This window comes from Anastrepha ludens, chromosome 5 (genome assembly GCF_028408465.1).
Source record: "Anastrepha ludens isolate Willacy chromosome 5, idAnaLude1.1, whole genome shotgun sequence".
Taxonomy (NCBI): Eukaryota; Metazoa; Arthropoda; class Insecta; order Diptera; family Tephritidae; genus Anastrepha; species Anastrepha ludens.
In genome coordinates this window covers 60,449,323-60,466,747 of record NC_071501.1, presented here as the reverse complement: position 1 = coordinate 60,466,747, position 17,425 = coordinate 60,449,323, and the positions used below count along the sequence as shown (strand labels likewise).

The 17,425-nt window shown below is 39.5% G+C and overlaps 1 protein-coding gene and 1 long non-coding RNA gene across 4 annotated transcripts in view; one reads left to right on the top strand and one right to left on the bottom strand.

The window, feature by feature from the left end:
* The window catches only part of LOC128863599 (electroneutral sodium bicarbonate exchanger 1), a 100,019-nt gene extending 92,612 nt beyond the window's left edge, over nucleotides 1–7,407 (bottom strand). For all 3 annotated transcript variants that reach the window (XM_054102830.1, XM_054102833.1, XM_054102831.1), the window contains exon 1: nucleotides 6,694–7,407. The gene's annotated coding sequence lies outside the window, so the exon portion shown is untranslated. The remainder of the gene's footprint in view (nucleotides 1–6,693) is intronic.
* A 1,186-nt stretch (nucleotides 7,408–8,593) lies between these two features.
* On the top strand, nucleotides 8,594–15,019 carry LOC128865188 (uncharacterized). Its single transcript, XR_008454768.1, has 3 exons — nucleotides 8,594–9,044; nucleotides 9,109–9,294; nucleotides 14,829–15,019. It is a non-coding gene; the product is annotated as an uncharacterized LOC128865188 (long non-coding RNA).
* The last annotated feature ends 2,406 nt before the right edge of the window (nucleotides 15,020–17,425 follow it).

Genomic DNA, 17,425 nt, shown 5'->3' with positions numbered 1-17,425 from the left:
AGGCTCAGACGGTTCCCGTACCGTGAGCCCATGACATCAACACTGGCCTCATCCACTCGCACCACAAAAGCAGCCCCTTCCTTTCCTTCCCGGTTATTGCTCTTGGTGTACGAGAGGATTCGCCAAAGCCTCGTGTTGATGCCCGGATTCTAGGCACGTAGACAGGATAGGACGTCCGCCGTAGACAAGTCTGGATCCGGAATCCAGCAGATGGCCTTCCTGAGGGGTACACTCCACTCGCTGTAGACTGCGAAGCGAGTGGTCCCCATAGGGGGCACATTATTGACCTCGGTTCTGATCCACTCGAAGTTGGCCAGAGACGCGCACGTCACCTTTATGGTGCCGTCCTTTGTCTCATATCCCTTCGCGTTGGCTTCAGGACCGTAGGCAATAACCTGACGCATCAGTTGACTTTTGCAGTATTTGATTTCTGATAGAGGAAGGCCTACTCTTCGTTGGAAATATCAGGTGGAGAATGACTTGAATTCACTTGGTGTGTCCAATTGGCGCCGGTTAGCACGATAAAGGAACGACTGGCGCACTTTGTTAAACTCCACGAAATTCGCGTAAGTAGTTATCGCGCCAATTAAGAAGAAAAAGTTTGTAGCTGTAGTAGGGAGAGGAGAATAAAAAAGAGAACGTTTAGTTACAGTGGAAAAAGAAGTGGAGTACTCGTTGAGTTGAGGTGGAGTTTGCAATTTATGTGTTCTTATTGCTTCTCTGATTGCGCATTTCTTGTCTGTTTTTTCCGGACCGTGTTATCTCTCGAAGAGGTGATCACAATTGGCCACCGAGATCTTGTGATTTAACACCTTGTGACTTTTTTCTTTGGGACCACGTGAAGAGAAGGTCTGCGCCAACAGCCCAGGGGCGGTTCATGTGCTCAAAGATGGAATTCGTGAGGCTATCGAGAACATAGGGCAGCCACTTTGAAATTCGGTTATGGAAAATTTCATGAAAAGGATATTGTCCTGTAAGCGTGGGCGTGGTTGTCATTTGCCTGATGTTATTTCCCACTATTAACGGCATACCTTCCTCTTTATAATGAAATAAACCTCCGATGATTTATATTAAAAAATAGCATTTTTCTTTGAATATCAAAATAACACCTCTTATTGGAAACCCCTTTACATAGACAGTTTTCAAATCATACATTGATCGATGTACATATATGTATAAATGGCTCTTACACCTTTTTTAGGTATTTGACCGATCTCCTCCTACTTGTGGCGTGCGTTTTGATGTTGTGATGCTTCATGAGGAGCTTTTTCATGTCAAAAATACACTTGAAGGTTTGCCATTGCCTGCCGAGGGGCGACCGCTATTAGAAAAAACTTTTTCTTGATTTTGGTGTTTCACGGAGATTCGAACCAATGTACTCCGAATTCCAAATGGTAGTCACGCACCAACCCATTCGGCTACGGCGGTCGGTATACATATACTATACATGTGGATATTTTCGTAAATATTACGGTATTAATACATACACAAAAGGTTTTAATTAGAACTCATTAAAGAAGTCAAATGTTTCTTTGAGAGTTCACATTGTGTACATTTTATTAAAAAAAACCATAAACAATTTTAGCCACGATTTTGTTAAAAGATTTATGATCGAGATGAATACGAGAACTTATGTGAGAGTTCATTCTGCATACTCTTTTAACAGAAATGAAATACGAGTATACAACTAATATGTGCTTACTTAAAACTTAAAACAGTACCTTCAATCCCAATTGCTTCGTTATTCAACCAAAAACCTATTATTCACGAAGAGTTTAATGTTTGATAGATATATTCATACACCCCTGAAAGTATTAGAAAGGTACCACAAGTTTTGACTATTTACGTTTTATTTTTTAATTTCAATTAGTTTTTTTTATAAAAATACTACATTAGTCTTTCAAGCTTTGTACAAGATTTACAAAAATTCTTCAAATTTCCAACAAATTCTAATTTTTTTTAATTAGTTTTTTTGGAAAAAAATTTGGGTAATCAGTTTTGTATCCCATCAAATGTTGGTATAATAAAATTAGAAGTAGAACCTGAAGTAACTCAAAATTCGTGTTAATCTTTCACCTGAAAGCGTTAGCACTTACTCCTCATAACGAATGTACAACATTTTTGAACTATGTAAATTTTTATAAAACAAAAATTATTGAAATTAAAAATAAATAAGTAAATAGTTAAAACTTGCCAATATAAGGTGTGTTTATAATAATTTCGGGTGGTGATTGTATATATTTACTTATACCTGGACTAATAAAATTAAATACTAACAGCGAAATGTAAACTAAATAGCTGGTGTGCGCGACTGCTTTGCTGATTGCAGACTATGGCACAGAGATATATTTGCTGAACACCAGTTTTATATTTTGTGATTTTCCATCATATTTTAATTCGCATTAACTATCCGTATTAACACCTTTACTGTAATTAACGAGTAATTTTTTGAAGAAAATATTTGTGCATAAAATCAACTAGAATTAATATCGATCATCGTCAACTGGTTAATGTGGTTTGTTCCATGATATTCGTGCATTATGTTTTTATTTTATTTTTTATTAACGACTGCCGTAGCGGAATGAGTAGGTGCGTGAATGCCATTCGAAAGTACACGGGTTCGAAACCGCCGACACGAAGCTGCAAATGATAAACAAAGTTTTTTCTAATAGCTGTCGTTCCTCGGCGGGCAATATCAAGCCTCCGAGAGCATTTTTGCCGTGAAAAAGCTCCTCATAAAAAATCATTTGCCGTTCGGAGGTGGCATAAAATTGTAGGCCTCTCCGTTTGTGGAAAAATATTAAAACGAGCATCACAAATAAGAGGGGGAGTTCGGCCCAATTGCCAACAAAGTGTGAAAACGGCAATTATATGTGTACATAAATATATTATATTATTACGGTCAGATTGAGCGTCTTGTCACTGAAGAAAGAAGATTTCGGATAGAATTGCACACCTTCAGAGCTCCTGCGGCAAAGTTTAAATAGAAATGCGGATAATAAGTTAAAGGAAGCTCTGAAAAGCAAATAGGAGCAATACTTAAAAATGTTTCAAATAAAAGCGTAACGCTGTTCTCTATAGAAAGCGAATATAAGCTATAATCCACCAGTGGACGCTAAAATGCCACTAACAAGAGATAAAGGTTTTTGGCTCGAATTCCAGAGGAAAAGGCAAGTTGCTTAGCAAAACACCCCACTTAAAAAATCTTTAAGAATTTATTCACTTCCGGTATCAAACTAAAATGTCCTAAATTAAAAATTAAAATAAATGTTGTAACTAAAACAATCATGTGAATATGAATAACTCCAAAGATATTACATAATAAAATTACCCTATTCGGGTATTCACAACGATGTCGTAGGTGCCATACTATTATATGGACACACCAAGTGAAGCCAAGTCCTTCTCCACCTGATCTTTCCAACGCAGAGGAGGCCTTCCTCTTCCTCTACTACCACCAGTTGGTACCTCATCAAATACTTTCAGAGCCGGATCGTTTGTATCCATTCCAGCTCATCATTCCATCGCCTGCGATATTCGCCATTGCCAAAGTGCAAAGGTCCAAAAATCTTACGCAGAATCTTTCTCTCAAATACTCCAAGCGTCGCTTCATCAGATGTTGCCATCGTCCACGCTTCTGCGCCATACGTTAGGACGGGCATGATGAAAGTCTTGCAGAGTTTTAGTTTCGTCCTTCGAGAGAGGACTTTACTACTCAGTTCAAAGTAGCACTTGTTGGCAAGAGAGATTCTTAGTTGGATTTCTAGGCTCATATTGTTATAGGTGTTAATGCTGGTTCCTAAATAAGCGAAGTCTTTTACAACCTCGAAGTTATAGTTGTCAACAGTGACATGGGTGCCGATTGTTTGTTTGATGACAGGAGGCACTTCGTCTTGTCCTCGTTCACCACCAGACCCATTCGCTTTGCCCCTTTATCCAGTTTGGAGAAGGTAGAACTAACAGCGCGGTTGTTAAGGCCGATGATGTCAATATCATCGGCATACGCCAAATATTGTGCCTGAGCGATTAAGTTCTGCGGCTCGCACGATCCTCTCCAACATCAAGTTAAAGAAGTCACACAACAGCGAGTCACTCTGTCTGAAACCTCGTTTGGTATCAAACGGCTCGGAGAGGTCCTTTCCAATTCTGACGGCGCTGCTGGTGTTGAGCAACGATATACCAAGTTCAGACATAGCGGCATATAGGTAAGCCCTTTTCGTACTGTCGAATGCAGCTTTGAGTGTCGTTTCTTCTTTCTTGCGTCTTTTCCACTTTCCACTTTACACTTTCCAGTTCTAAAGCCACACTGATAAGGATTATTACGAGACGCTCGTCCTACGGAGTGAACGACAGTACTTGCCTACGAAGTCTCTCTCCCACAACAAATCCGACACCGAATTTGCGCTCATTTACATGGCAGCTGTTGTAGACGTCGCAAGGACCTACAGTTAGTAACAGAAGTAAGTATACACCGGACACGTTTTCAATTTGCTACCTTCGCTACCTTCTAACAACCTAAGTTTTATTTACATGAATGATATACAAAAATCATATTTAATCCAAATAAGGACAAAATTTTAAAAAGGAACAAATTATAGCTTTTTATATTAAACTTTATTAAATTATTAAATTCATGTCTCAAAAGTAAGTATACACTTCATCATATTATTAATTTGTGAAATCAAAAACATAATTAAAATCAAATCCTAGTATTTGGTAGAATAACCATTAGACTTTACAATCGCTTTAAGTCGTGATGGCATTGATTTCACCAATTTTTCATTTACAGGTGGTATTTTATTCCATTCGTCTTGAAGGTTGGTATCCGGGGTATCCGGGGATTGTGGCGGTGTTTTCAGCTGTTTTCACACATTGTATAACAGCCACTCTCGTACAATGTTAGATGTGCGCGTGGGGTCATTATCCTGCTGGAAGATAAACGATCCTCCAAGGCCCAATTTCGTAGCGCTTTCTTTTAAATTATTTTTCAAAATATTTAAATATTCGGAATTCACAGAGAGAACGTAGGTTCAAATCTCGGTGAGACACCAAAATTAAGAAAAACATTTTTCTAATAGCGATCGCCCCTCGGCAGGCAATGGCAAACCTCCGAGTGTATTTCTGCCATGAAAAAGCTCCTCATAAAAATATTTCCCGTTCGGAGTCGGCTTAAAACTGTAGGTCCCTCCATTTGTGGAACAACATCAAGACGCACACCACAAATAAGAGGAGGAGCTCAGGCAAACACCCAAAAAGGGTGGATACGCCAATTATATATAGTACATATGTAGATATATATGTCATCCGCAAAGCCAATGATCTGTGGTTGAATGGCAGGCTAAACACTTCACCGTACATAATGTTCTATAGCGTGACGCCCTGCTGTAACCTCATACTTCTTTATTCTATCTTCTGTTTCATATTCCAAAACTCGATTGCTCAGATAATTTCTGACCATATTGTAAATATACCTAGGCTGGGATAGCTAGCTGTTTAAGTGCGGTAAGAATATGTCTTCAGTCTGCTGAGTAGACAGCATTTTTTAAATCCAAGGTTACGACTTCACAGTATTGTTTATCGCCGCCTCTTCAACGATTCAATGTTTGGCCGAGCTCCTCCTCCTATTTGTGGTGTGCGTCTTGATGTTGTTCCACAAATGGCGGGGCTTACAGTTTAAAGCCGACTCCGAACGGCAGATATTTTTATGAGGAGCTTTTACATGGCAGAAATACACTCGGAAGTTTGCCATTGCCTGTCGAGGGGTGATCGCTATTAGAAAAATGTTTTTCTTAATTTTGGTGTTTCACCGAGATGCGAACCAACGTTCTCTCTGTGGATTCTGAATGGTAGTCACGCACCAACCCATTCGGCTACGGCGGCCGCCGTCATCTACTAAGAATAAATTTGACAAAAGCTCATTGTATATAAATCAACATTGAACAAAATAAGTTTCATTTAAAACTAAATACTTTTAACAAGAACATATAAAATCTGTAGGAAACATAAAATCAAATCAAAATCAAAATAATTTTTCTAAATAGTTCTTCTCTATTATAGTGTGGACATCTTTTCTCATAAACACGGTCTTTATCATGGGAATGATTAATATATCGATGGTTTTCGAGAAAAGCGACACAACTCAAAATTAACTCAAATTCGGAGTTTTGCCGTTAAAAGCAAAAATCAACTACAGAGTTTATATATTTTTCTCTGGAAAAGCGTTATAAGCAAATCTTGAAGCAATTCTGAGAGATGGCGTTAGTGTCGTTTTGCCAGGTGATCGAATTGGCGCGTCAATTATCTAGAAAACTGACCCACCTCAGTATTTTGTATTTTTGAATTATGTCACTTTTCTCTAAAACCATCGATATGTGTATGTAAATACATATATCTATATACATTTATTTTGAACATGAATTCAGTCGAATTTTAAATACCAATTTTCGAAATATCTTCTTCAGCCAAAATCAGCGAAATTCCACTGCACTGATGGGAACGTCTAAACGCAAATTTCGACTTTGAAAAGCGCTGAAGCTACACACACAAACGTGTGTTACATAATTGTATTGCTTCCGACCTCATCTTAATTTGGCTTTAAAAGTCGTTGTAACAAATTTAGCACAAACGCAGACATATTTGCACTTGTTTTCTTTATTTTTCTAATAAACCCCAAATAAAAATGATTATACTCACGTATAAATAAGCAAAGCTTAAACCCAGATGTACTGCTAAATTTGGTTCCGATTTCAACAAATTTGAGATTAAATTTACTCGGGCATCCGGCTGATGAGTAAAATTTGTTGTGTTAGATATTTACTTTTGGCAGGTATTTTGTTATTAGCTACTAATTAAAAGTACAACTTCTGAAGTTGAAATTGTTGTGAAGTTGCTTTTATATACAAATATATTTCCTGAGATTTGTTTTCACTGTATCACTGTGCTATTATGCATAATGGTTGATGAAGTCTTAGTATACCGTTAAAATTTTTCTGTTTGTGTATACGGTTTGTTAGTATTTGAAATTCGTGCCGAGTAGAAATCTTTTTTGTTGTATAAATCGATTCGTAAAACTCTTGGATGGCGGGGTTAATTCGTTATAACAGCCTCGTTTTGGCCATTTGACTTGTACAAATTTGTACTTTTTAAATAATTTTTTTATTATTAGTTAATTTGATGGCTCATTCCACAATTACTTAAACAAAATTCCACCGTATTTTATTGAGTTAACAATATTGCACATGAATACATCTGACGAAATAAGAACGCAATAGTAATATATATTCAACTATAGTAACTATGTGTATATTTCAGTAATGTACATTAGATAACAGTACGCCGATGTATTTATTATGCAAATGTTATAACCACAAAATTTAAACAATATTTCTTTGTACTAATTAAAGTTTTGCAAAAGTGATAGAAGACCACTGTCTTATACACCGCGCAGGCGCTAACATAAATAATAATATCAATATCTTAACATACATACATATGTGTATTGATACATTCGTGTTTTGTTTTCTACTTTACACCCCCCAGCAATAAATTGGTTGCGTGTAAGGCAATTGTATAACAGTAATACAGAATGCGTTGGCATCTCTGGCCATTCATTTTACAACGGTACCGCCATATAATAAATATTAAGTACTTGTTATCTTTTTGTTAATTCCGTAATTTTTTATTCTACATTTACTAATGTGAGAGAGCCGCTGTTGTGTTGTTGAAAATAAAAATGGCGCCATAACCTCATGCTCGTTTATGCTACTTCTAGAAAAAATAAAATTCTTAAGAAACTAAGACTTTATTTTAAAATTTGTCGTAATATTATAAAAGAGATATTAAGTTAACAAAGAACTTTCCCGCGGCTCCTAAGTGGACATAGAGAAGCGCAAAAGTTTGATAAAAGTTACAATATTTAAAAAAATATATTAAAAAGTAAGGTAAACAGTTATTTCATATTTTTTAGAAAACTTTTATCAAACTTTTGCGCTTCTCTATGTCCACTTAGGAGCCACGGGAAACTTCTTTGTTTGGGCTTTCCTTTCTGTTTCCAATGATGTAAGCAGGTTGAGTGACTAGTAGAGTGTGAATGAACGCAAGAATGATAGAGGAGAAAATGGCACCTTCCAAATTCGCCGTGTCGTAAGAGTCCATCAATAAACAAAGAAGAGGAAGGCGAACTACTTCTTTGTGAAAAAGAAGAGTAGGCGAAAGCAATGGAAACAGCCAAACACAAGAAATTATACTCACGTACACACACTTTCTAGCAACGGTGTCTGCCGCATAAAAACACAAAAAACTGCATTTGGAGGTTTTATATTCATTTGTGCTTTCACAATTTAATACGCGGCACTTCGTTTTCATTATATATGAACATATATATGTATAATTGACGCGTACACCCTTCTTCGGTGTTTGGCCGAGCTCCGAGCTCCTCCTCCTATTTGTGGCGTGCGTCCTAATGTTGTTTCACAAATGTTTTCATTAGTTTGTTTAGTTTTAATATCACAAATCATAATATTACCAAGTTATTCACTGAATTTTCACAAACATGCAATTTCTCTTACTTCTGTTTGTTTTGTACTGCAAAGGGAGCTGACGTCAGATTAAATTAACTGTTTTTTAACAGCGCTTCCTTCAATACTCAATTCGCCTTGGAATGAGAGAAGGCGTTAAATCTACTCTTTCCCATAATCCAAGGCGTCATGCCTTTAGACACCCACTATATAGTTTGCAGTCACACTGTACTTTAACGAGGTCTCCCGGATACCTGTCCACCTTCGGCATTAATGGAGGACTTGCTACGAAAAGAGCTTATCGAAGTAAGGGGCTAACGAAACAGATTCATGATGAATAACGAAAACAAAAAAGCCCCAAACACCAGCACGGGAAAAGGCGTCGCATCTGGGCACAGCTTAGATCCAACTTTTTTTTTCTGCGTCTATACAAGATGGCTGATGAACTTATTTTTAACCATGAATCCTTGGTAGCAAGAAGCATGGTTAATTCTGAAGCCTCTCAGGAAGTGGCGGTAACGGCCGCAGGTAGGACCACAACCTATATTCTTATTAAGTATAACCTTCCTAATTTTCAAATCACTCAATACAGTGATGATGACAACATACTGTGCATATAAGTACGGAGTTGGAAGGGAGAACCATCTGGCTAGGGTCCTAATATATGGCATATAATAGCCAAGGTACTCAGCTCATAAGACTGCTAGGCGTGATGGAGTAAGACAATCGCAGAAGCATCGATGTTATGATCGACGCTGACTTTAATTTTTACAGTATGGTAAGAATAAAAATTAATTAATTTTCATTCACATTTGAATTATTATATTTACCTAATGCCGATCTACTTAACTCATCGTGAATTCCCTCAGTACTCATGACATTAGTTAAAGCATAAACGACTGCTCCACCAATATCTACTAAAATTTTATTGAAGACCCTAGTTTCACCAGGCTGTATATTTTCATGTCACCAGACAATCTACCACCAGGTGGTGTTGAAGTTGGAGCAGTGCTCGTGAAATTTTGGACCGCGATGAATCACCTTGTGCCAACAACGTGCCCCCCATGGGGACCACTCGCTTCGCGGTCTACAGCGAGGAGAGTGTATCCTCCAGGAAGGCCATCTGCTGGATTCCGGATCCCGATCTGTCCACAGCGGATGTCCTGTCCTGCCTGCGTTCCCAGAATTTGGGCATCAACACGAGGCTTTGGCGCACACCAAGAGTAGCAACCGGGAAGGAAAGGAAGGGGCTTATCTTGTGGTGCAAGTGGATGAGGCCAGTATTGATGTCATGGGCTTTCGATACTGGAATCGCCTGAGTCTCTTCTTTGGGACTGTCACTTTCCATGTCTATCCCAGATGAGTATCATCCGATCTCACCGTGACGAGTCTGAAACAATTCTGTTGTCAGGACCTGGTAGCTGCTGAGGTGTGTTATAAGGGTAGAAGCGGATGGCTGAGATTTGTGATTGCATCTGCTTATTTTCTTGATGATGCCCTGGAAGGGCCATCACCTGGGGATGCTACCAGTCTCGTAAAGTTTTCTGAGCGGCGCAGTCTGGGCCTCGTCCTCTGCTGCGATGCTAATGCCCAGCATACAATAAGCGGGGCTCTCGGCTATTCGAGTTTATCGTTTCCTCTTGCCTAAACATACACAACAAGGGCAGACAGCCCATGTTTGTTACTGCTAGAAGGAAGGAGGTGATTGATCTCATCTTATCAAATTCAAAATTTGGGTGATCAATCAGGAACTGGAGAGTCCTTGCCGAAGACTCGTGCTCGGACCACAGGTATATTGAGTTTCAGAGTGGCGAGGAGGCACACATGTCATTGCCCTCCAGACACCCCAGGAAAACAGACTGGCAGAAGTTTAGGGGGGCGTTGCGGGGCTTTGACGTGACGCCACCAAGACTTCGGAGAGAATAGGGGATTGAGGTGGCAGTTGAGAAACTCAGCGCTGCCTTAGTTGAATGGTTTGAGTCAGCCTGTCCAATTCGACCTCTCTTTTATCAGAACCGAGAGCTTCAAGCATTGAGGCGTGAGTCGAGAAAACTTCTTAACCGGGCCCTCAAGACTAATCTTGCTGAGGACTGGGAGCGATACCGTGATGTTCAGAGGAACTACAAGAAGCTAATTCGTGAGGCGAAAATGGGAGTTCTGCGGCGGTATTGAATCTCTGAGTTACACGCCAAAATTAGTTAGGATCCAGAAAAGGGATCCAACCGTAAAGCCGGGGTCACTTGGGAATCCTGATGGCTCCTTCACGGAGAAACAAAGTGAGACATTCAGCTTGCCGATCGACTTCCACTTTCCAAGCAATCAGATAAGCATTGGCCGGCAACAGCCTTTAACGAAAGAGGCTGCTGTCAGAGCTGCTACACCTTCTCTGCGTGACTGGTACGTTGCCAGATTTGTGGTGAATGAAGCCGGCATTCGATTTGCCATTGAATCTTTTAGCGGCTATAAGTCTCCCGGGCCAGATGACATTCATCCCACCATGCTGAAGGAAGGCATAGAGTCTGCGACTGCAGCACTGAAGAAAATCTTCACTGCATGTTTGGCACTGGCTTATATACCACGCTCGTGGAAGATGGTGAGGGTCGCTTTCCTCCCTAAGGTTGGGAGAGATGACTACACCAGCCCCAAAAGCTTTGGACCTATCAGCATGACCTCTTTCATGCCCTATGCCTATCAAACCGGAAAATCCTGCGAGTCGGCACTGCAAAACCTTGTTGCTAGGATAGAGCAGGCCATCAACGGGAGGGTTCTTGCCCATGGTGTAGACCGGGTGTTGGTGAATTGGGGAGGAGGACTTTATCGAGACTACAACGCACTGTGGCCATCTGTTGCACCGGAGCTTTTCCGACTACTTCAGACCCGGCATTAGATGTTCTGATTGGTTTACCACCACTTGAGCCTTCATCCAAGGAGAGACCTTGAAGACCATCTGCAGGCTGCAACACAATAGGAACTAGTACGGAACACAATAGCAACTGCTCTTTGCTCTTGGAATGAATGCATCTGTGTTTCAAGCATGGTGTATGCAGTTCAAGAAGCGATAAACTTTGTTGTGGAAAACTGATGGAGAGGCAGATCTATATGTGTCTGCAGCGACAGCCAAGCTGCGCTCATGGCCTTAGACAGCCCCCCAACCACATCAGGGGTAGTCGAGTCCTGTAAATTTAGGCTGAACTATGTCGGTAGACATAACAGCCTGATGCTAACATTGGTCCCGGGACACGTGGGTATCGTGGGAAAAGAGACCTCTGACTCCTTAGCTAAGATGGGCTCTGAGGCCAATTTCTTTGGCCCAGAGCCCGTTTTGCCACTCCCTTCTGCGGTCCACAAAGCCACGGTTAGCAAATGGGTTATTACAACCCACAAGCGAGCTTGGAAGGATGAGAGAGGCTGCAGATGGGATAAACTGATATTACCTGTCATGTCCGATCGACTTTCGCAAACCCTGCTGTCATTAAGTAGAAGGGAGTGCAACAGCTGGTTGGACTGGTGACGGGCCACTTTCTGTGGGGAAGCACATGGAAAGGGTGGGCATCTCAGACAGTGTACTCTGCCCAGCTTGTGAAGAGGAGGATGAGACGGCGGACGACTTCCTGTGTGTCTGCCCCGCATTCGCTCGAATTAGGTTTTGAGGTCTTTGGTACTGATGTGTTAAGAACCGACCATCTTGGCTCCTTGGCACCACAAGATCTACGCAGATTTCTTCGGAGATAGGGTAGATTTAAAGAAAATCAAAAGGGAATCCAAGTGTAATACAATGGACTTAATTAATGTCTGAATGCTGCATTTGCTAGTTGTCCCGACAAAAAATAAAAAATAAACTGGTACAGTGAATCATGTCGGCTTAAAATTACAGGACTACGCCGAAGTGAAGTGTGGTATTGATGGTATCCCAGTACTACGAAGTTTACCATGACCGATAGGGGAATCATGGCTAGAAAATTCTATGGTAAAAGTAATGTGCCAGTGGCAGCATGGCTCGAAGAATGCGAGGCTTATGCAATTCCGTTCCGTTGGAACTAAATGCGAAAATTTGTTTTTGCAGAAAGCTTCTTTCGGGACCCGCGAAACTTTTTGTTCAATGCGAAGTGTAACAAACAGTGATGTACATTAAAAATAGACAGAAATCAATAAAATTCGGGAAGAGACTTTCCGCAAACACCTCTATAGAATGCTTGATATTGCTAGTCAAGGGAACGTTAACAACTTTTCGATTTGCCACTACGTCTTCGAGGGTATTAGGAACATGGTGATCAGTAAAAGCATTTTGTACGACGACTGTAAAAATGGATGTAACCAATTCGGTCACAAACGATTAGACACTCCGAACATCAAACGGACAGAAATTTTACAAAAAGCAAACAGTAATCTAAAATGGTGTCACGCTTTGTGGGTTGGTCGGGACAGGGAATGATGTATGCGCTCTGAAGAAATGGCTTCTGAGCAAAATTCATCCATGCCATATGATGACTGTCGAATTTCCTTGAATGGAATAGCAGTAAATATGAAGACCGATGAATCCTGTAGAGCTAACGTCTGCGTAGGTGGCATCTCCTTTGAGAACATAGAACTTCTCATTCTTGACAACAGGTTTTAGAGCGCTGGGATGTCCATTAGTGGGAATTTTTTCAATATACCTGTTGTAAAAATCGACGTAGAAGCGACACACGAGAAGCCACATCAGAAACAAACTGTTAATTTGCCGAAATTAATTTGAAGATAACTGTATAATAGTAAATTTGGAAAGGGAAACCATGGACAAATAGATTGCTCAATTACGCGGTGAGATAAAACGAGCAATAGCTAAAGCACAAGCAGAAAATTAAAATCAGTTCACCTGGTTGCCATTGACCATGTTCAATGCGGAATGAGGTACGAAATTCACGTTGCACAAGAACAAAACAATAATGAACAGCACCAGAAAAACCTTGGCACAAATACAAATAAAATCCTTATACCAGGCATTTCTTATGCACAACAACAACAGCAACATCAACGAAAACATTAACAAATAATAAGTTCATTTAACCTTAATATTTATAAGACCGGTCCTAGGTATACTCGAACTCCTGTTATATAATACCGTGGCCCTTTTCAACGCGCTTAAGCCACAGAGGCGGCCCCTAAAGACCCAGGGCTCTTGCACTGTTGTTATAGGAGGTGGGTAAGCAGTCTTCTTAAGAGTGCAGTAGCGGTTTTGGAATGCTGCAAGTTAATCTGTGTAACGGTCAGGGGACGGTAACTACAGGAACCACAGTCTGAGCTACTCATTTGGGATAGACGTGGAAGGTGACACTTCCAAAGAAGACGGTTCCTGTACCGAGAGCTTATGACAACAACACTGGCCTTATCCACTCGCACCACAAGAGAAGCCCCCTCCTTTCCTTCCCGGTTGCTACTCTTGGTGTGCGAGAGGATTCGCCAAAACCTCGTGGTGATGTCCCGATTCTGGGCACGCAGGCAGGACAGGACATCCGCCGTAGACTAGTCTGGATCCGGAGTCCAGTAGATGATCTCCTTGAGGGATACGCTCTTCCGAAGCGAGTGGTCCCCATCGGGGGCACCTTAATGACAACGGTTCTGCTCCACTCGAAGTTGGCGAGAGACGCACACGTTACCCTTATGGTGCCGTCCTTTGTCTTATAGCCCTTCGCGTAGGCTTCAGGGCTAGAGGCAACAACCCAACTCATCAGCTGGCTTTTGCAGTATTTAATTTTTTCATCAGTCAGCTGATAGTCACGCCCCAGTTTTCCGATCACAGCCATTGGATGTGGGCCGCGAGCCTTCTCGCTATAGGATGGCTTGGCCAAACCCTTCGATATGCTCGGGCGAAGATCCAGCTCGCCATCCTCCTCTGACGAAATTTTCGCCGGGCTGACAGCTGAGTTCGATTTGTCGTCAAGGTGGCGGTTAGACCATGGCTCAGCAGAACCATCGCCCAAATACAGCGAGCTTATTCTCAACGAGCTAATTCTCGTAATCGCTTGTTATTTGTTGTGCACTGATAAATTAATATTTTTATTTTAGGGTTAGCTTGTGAATAAGTATGTTGAAGAAACAAAAAAAAATTAACTAATCAAACGAATCTTTTTATTTACATATTATACTCCCAATTGACAACTTATGTTATAGTCGTACTTTCTGTTATCAGAATTTAATATGAAATAAAGAACATGAAACAACAATAATATGTGAACAGAAAAGGGTTCTACAGTATCGATGTAGAAGCTATAAGAATTTAATTGATGAATCGATGTAACAGCCGTAACTAATCATAATGCCTTTATTTTCTAGGTTTCGATATTCGTTCATCTGATATTCGTTCTCTTCTCATGCGTAGTCATATTGCCAGATCAAACAATAGGCATGACAGTTGGTTGATAGGAGACTAAGGTTTTCCTCTCGCGCAATGGTTATTAACAGCAATTGCTAATCCAAATCAGAGGTCGGCAAAATTGACTTTGCCAGTGTGTTGGTGAGCACAGAGTAATCGAACTGCACAGTGGTCAAAAGAGTGAAATTTAAAGACCATTGTTGGTATGAAACAATAATACTGTTGTACTCCTCTATAAATTATAATTTACATGTGTACAATAAAATAAGAAACATTGATTTTGTAACAAACTTTAATAAAAAGTTAAGCAATTAATCATTTATATTACACTTAGTCCTAGTTTACTTTAAAATAAATTAAATTGACGACAAAAAACCCATATACTTCAAAACGTAGTTTATTAATATTTAGTTTTCTGACGTGATAACGTCTTATAATTCGATTTAGCCGGCTGCATGCACGAAAAAATGTGTCGTTACCTTGCTCAATCGTCGTTACCTTGCTCATGGTCGTTACCTTGCATGAACTGCAAGCGAGAACACGGAACGAACGACAAAGAGCACAATCGGCCCCCGCGTTCGGCAACGTTCTACATCTGGCTCTCTCCTACTTGAGTGAGCATATATATGTATGTATATGGATGTATATGCGCATTTGTATATAAATTCACATACTTGTATTTGCATATGCCTTCCTCCTGTGTGCATTGTAATGAACCATTTCTCTGTTGAGAATAGGACGATGAGAGGAAAAGTAGGAAATATGAAAAGGAGTGTTTCGAGTGTAAAGTGTCTTGAAAAAGTCAAATCGATGATGTTGCCTCTTAGTGTTGTTGACTTATTAACGTCTGATGCACAATCGAAATTGAACATATCTTTCATGAAAATGATAAATGTTTCGTCATTTTTCACGTTTGTGTAAATGTAACTTGATCAATTCCATTGCGATTCCATTTACCTCATTCTCTATATTCATACAAAATATCTATCAAACAAATAAAATTAAAATTTTATTTTGATAATTGCAACCATTACATCAGAATTTTCTTATGACGTTGTCACGTTAAACTATCGTCAGTAAACTGACTTTACAGACAACCTCAAACTTCACAATATACGAAGGAGGGTGATAGAGCAAAAAAGCGATGTTTTGATGCTTTAAATGTATGAAAAATAAAAAAGATTCTCTTTGACAGGTTTATTTTTCAGATGCCGATTTTCTATACTTTTCGTACAATCTTTGAAATTCTGAATTCCACGGTATTTGTTATAAAGGGTGGTTAAATTACAAGGACCGATGTTGAGTGTGAACCACACCTAAACGTCAACAACACCGTTGGACTTCTTTCTTTGCCTCAGCGTCATCGAAAATTTGGACCATCGGATGGAGGTGTGAGCCATACCAATATTATCATAATAAAGAGAAATAATAATAATTTCCTAAAAAAATTGTGTTTCATTCAAAATCAACACCGGCCCTCGAAACTTAACCACCCTTTATATGAATAGTACAAACTATGTATATAAATATAAAAAAAATAACGAAGCAATGTTAGCGTAAAAAACAGTGAGCATATTTTAAGAAACAATATCAAGACGCAGGCCACAAAGAGGAGGAGGAGCTCGGCCAAACACTTAATTATATATACGTACATTTTATTAACTTCATGTTTTTCATATATTGGAATTAATATAATACTGAAGTTTCTTGTGTGTTTAATTAACATTCATTAACAATTCAATGAAATTTGTAAACTTACTCTTTTTCGTCATCCATCTTTTTCAAATTTGATAACTATTAACTGTTAACCTTATGGTGAAATTATGCAGCTTTTTAATTTATCAAGGTTGCCACAGAATACCAATAAAGCTTTTGCTTGATAAAAAGCTTGACAAACATGTATAAAAATTGTATAAAGAAAATACAGAATCAGGTTAGTCTCATCCTCAAACGAAACAGTTGAGGTAGCATTTCAAATAAAACAAAGTATAAATTTAATAGCGCTTTATTAGTGCAAGACATCAAATAAAGTAAATGTGCAAGGATTCGACTAAAATAATTTATTCTTGCATGAGTTAAGCACTTACATGCGCACACTGATTAGAACTTACCAGTTAGGTTCACATCTAATTATTTCTGTTAAAATTGGCGAAACTATTCTGCTGAACGATACTGTGTCTGTGTTTGCAACAAAGAAATACAAATTAAATGTGCGTAGATATTATGTTTGGTTATACATACCTATGCTTAAGCAATTATAAATTAGCAATTTCAAGGGCAAGGGCATTGCACTTGCATTTTAGGTATACATACTCGTATAAGTCTCGCTGGAACAGTGGAGCGAAATTACCAATACCAAATGGGAGTCTGGTAAACTCTCACTTCCCATTGCTGACTGGCAAAGCGGTTTTCTTAATATTAGATTCCTTCACGGGAAGCTGGTGGAATACACTTTTCAGGTCGAGAACAGAGATTAACTTCAAATTAGTAGTATTTGTCGGATTTCGCGATAGCGCTCAATTTCCAATGACTGGTCTATATTTATTTTCTTTAGAAA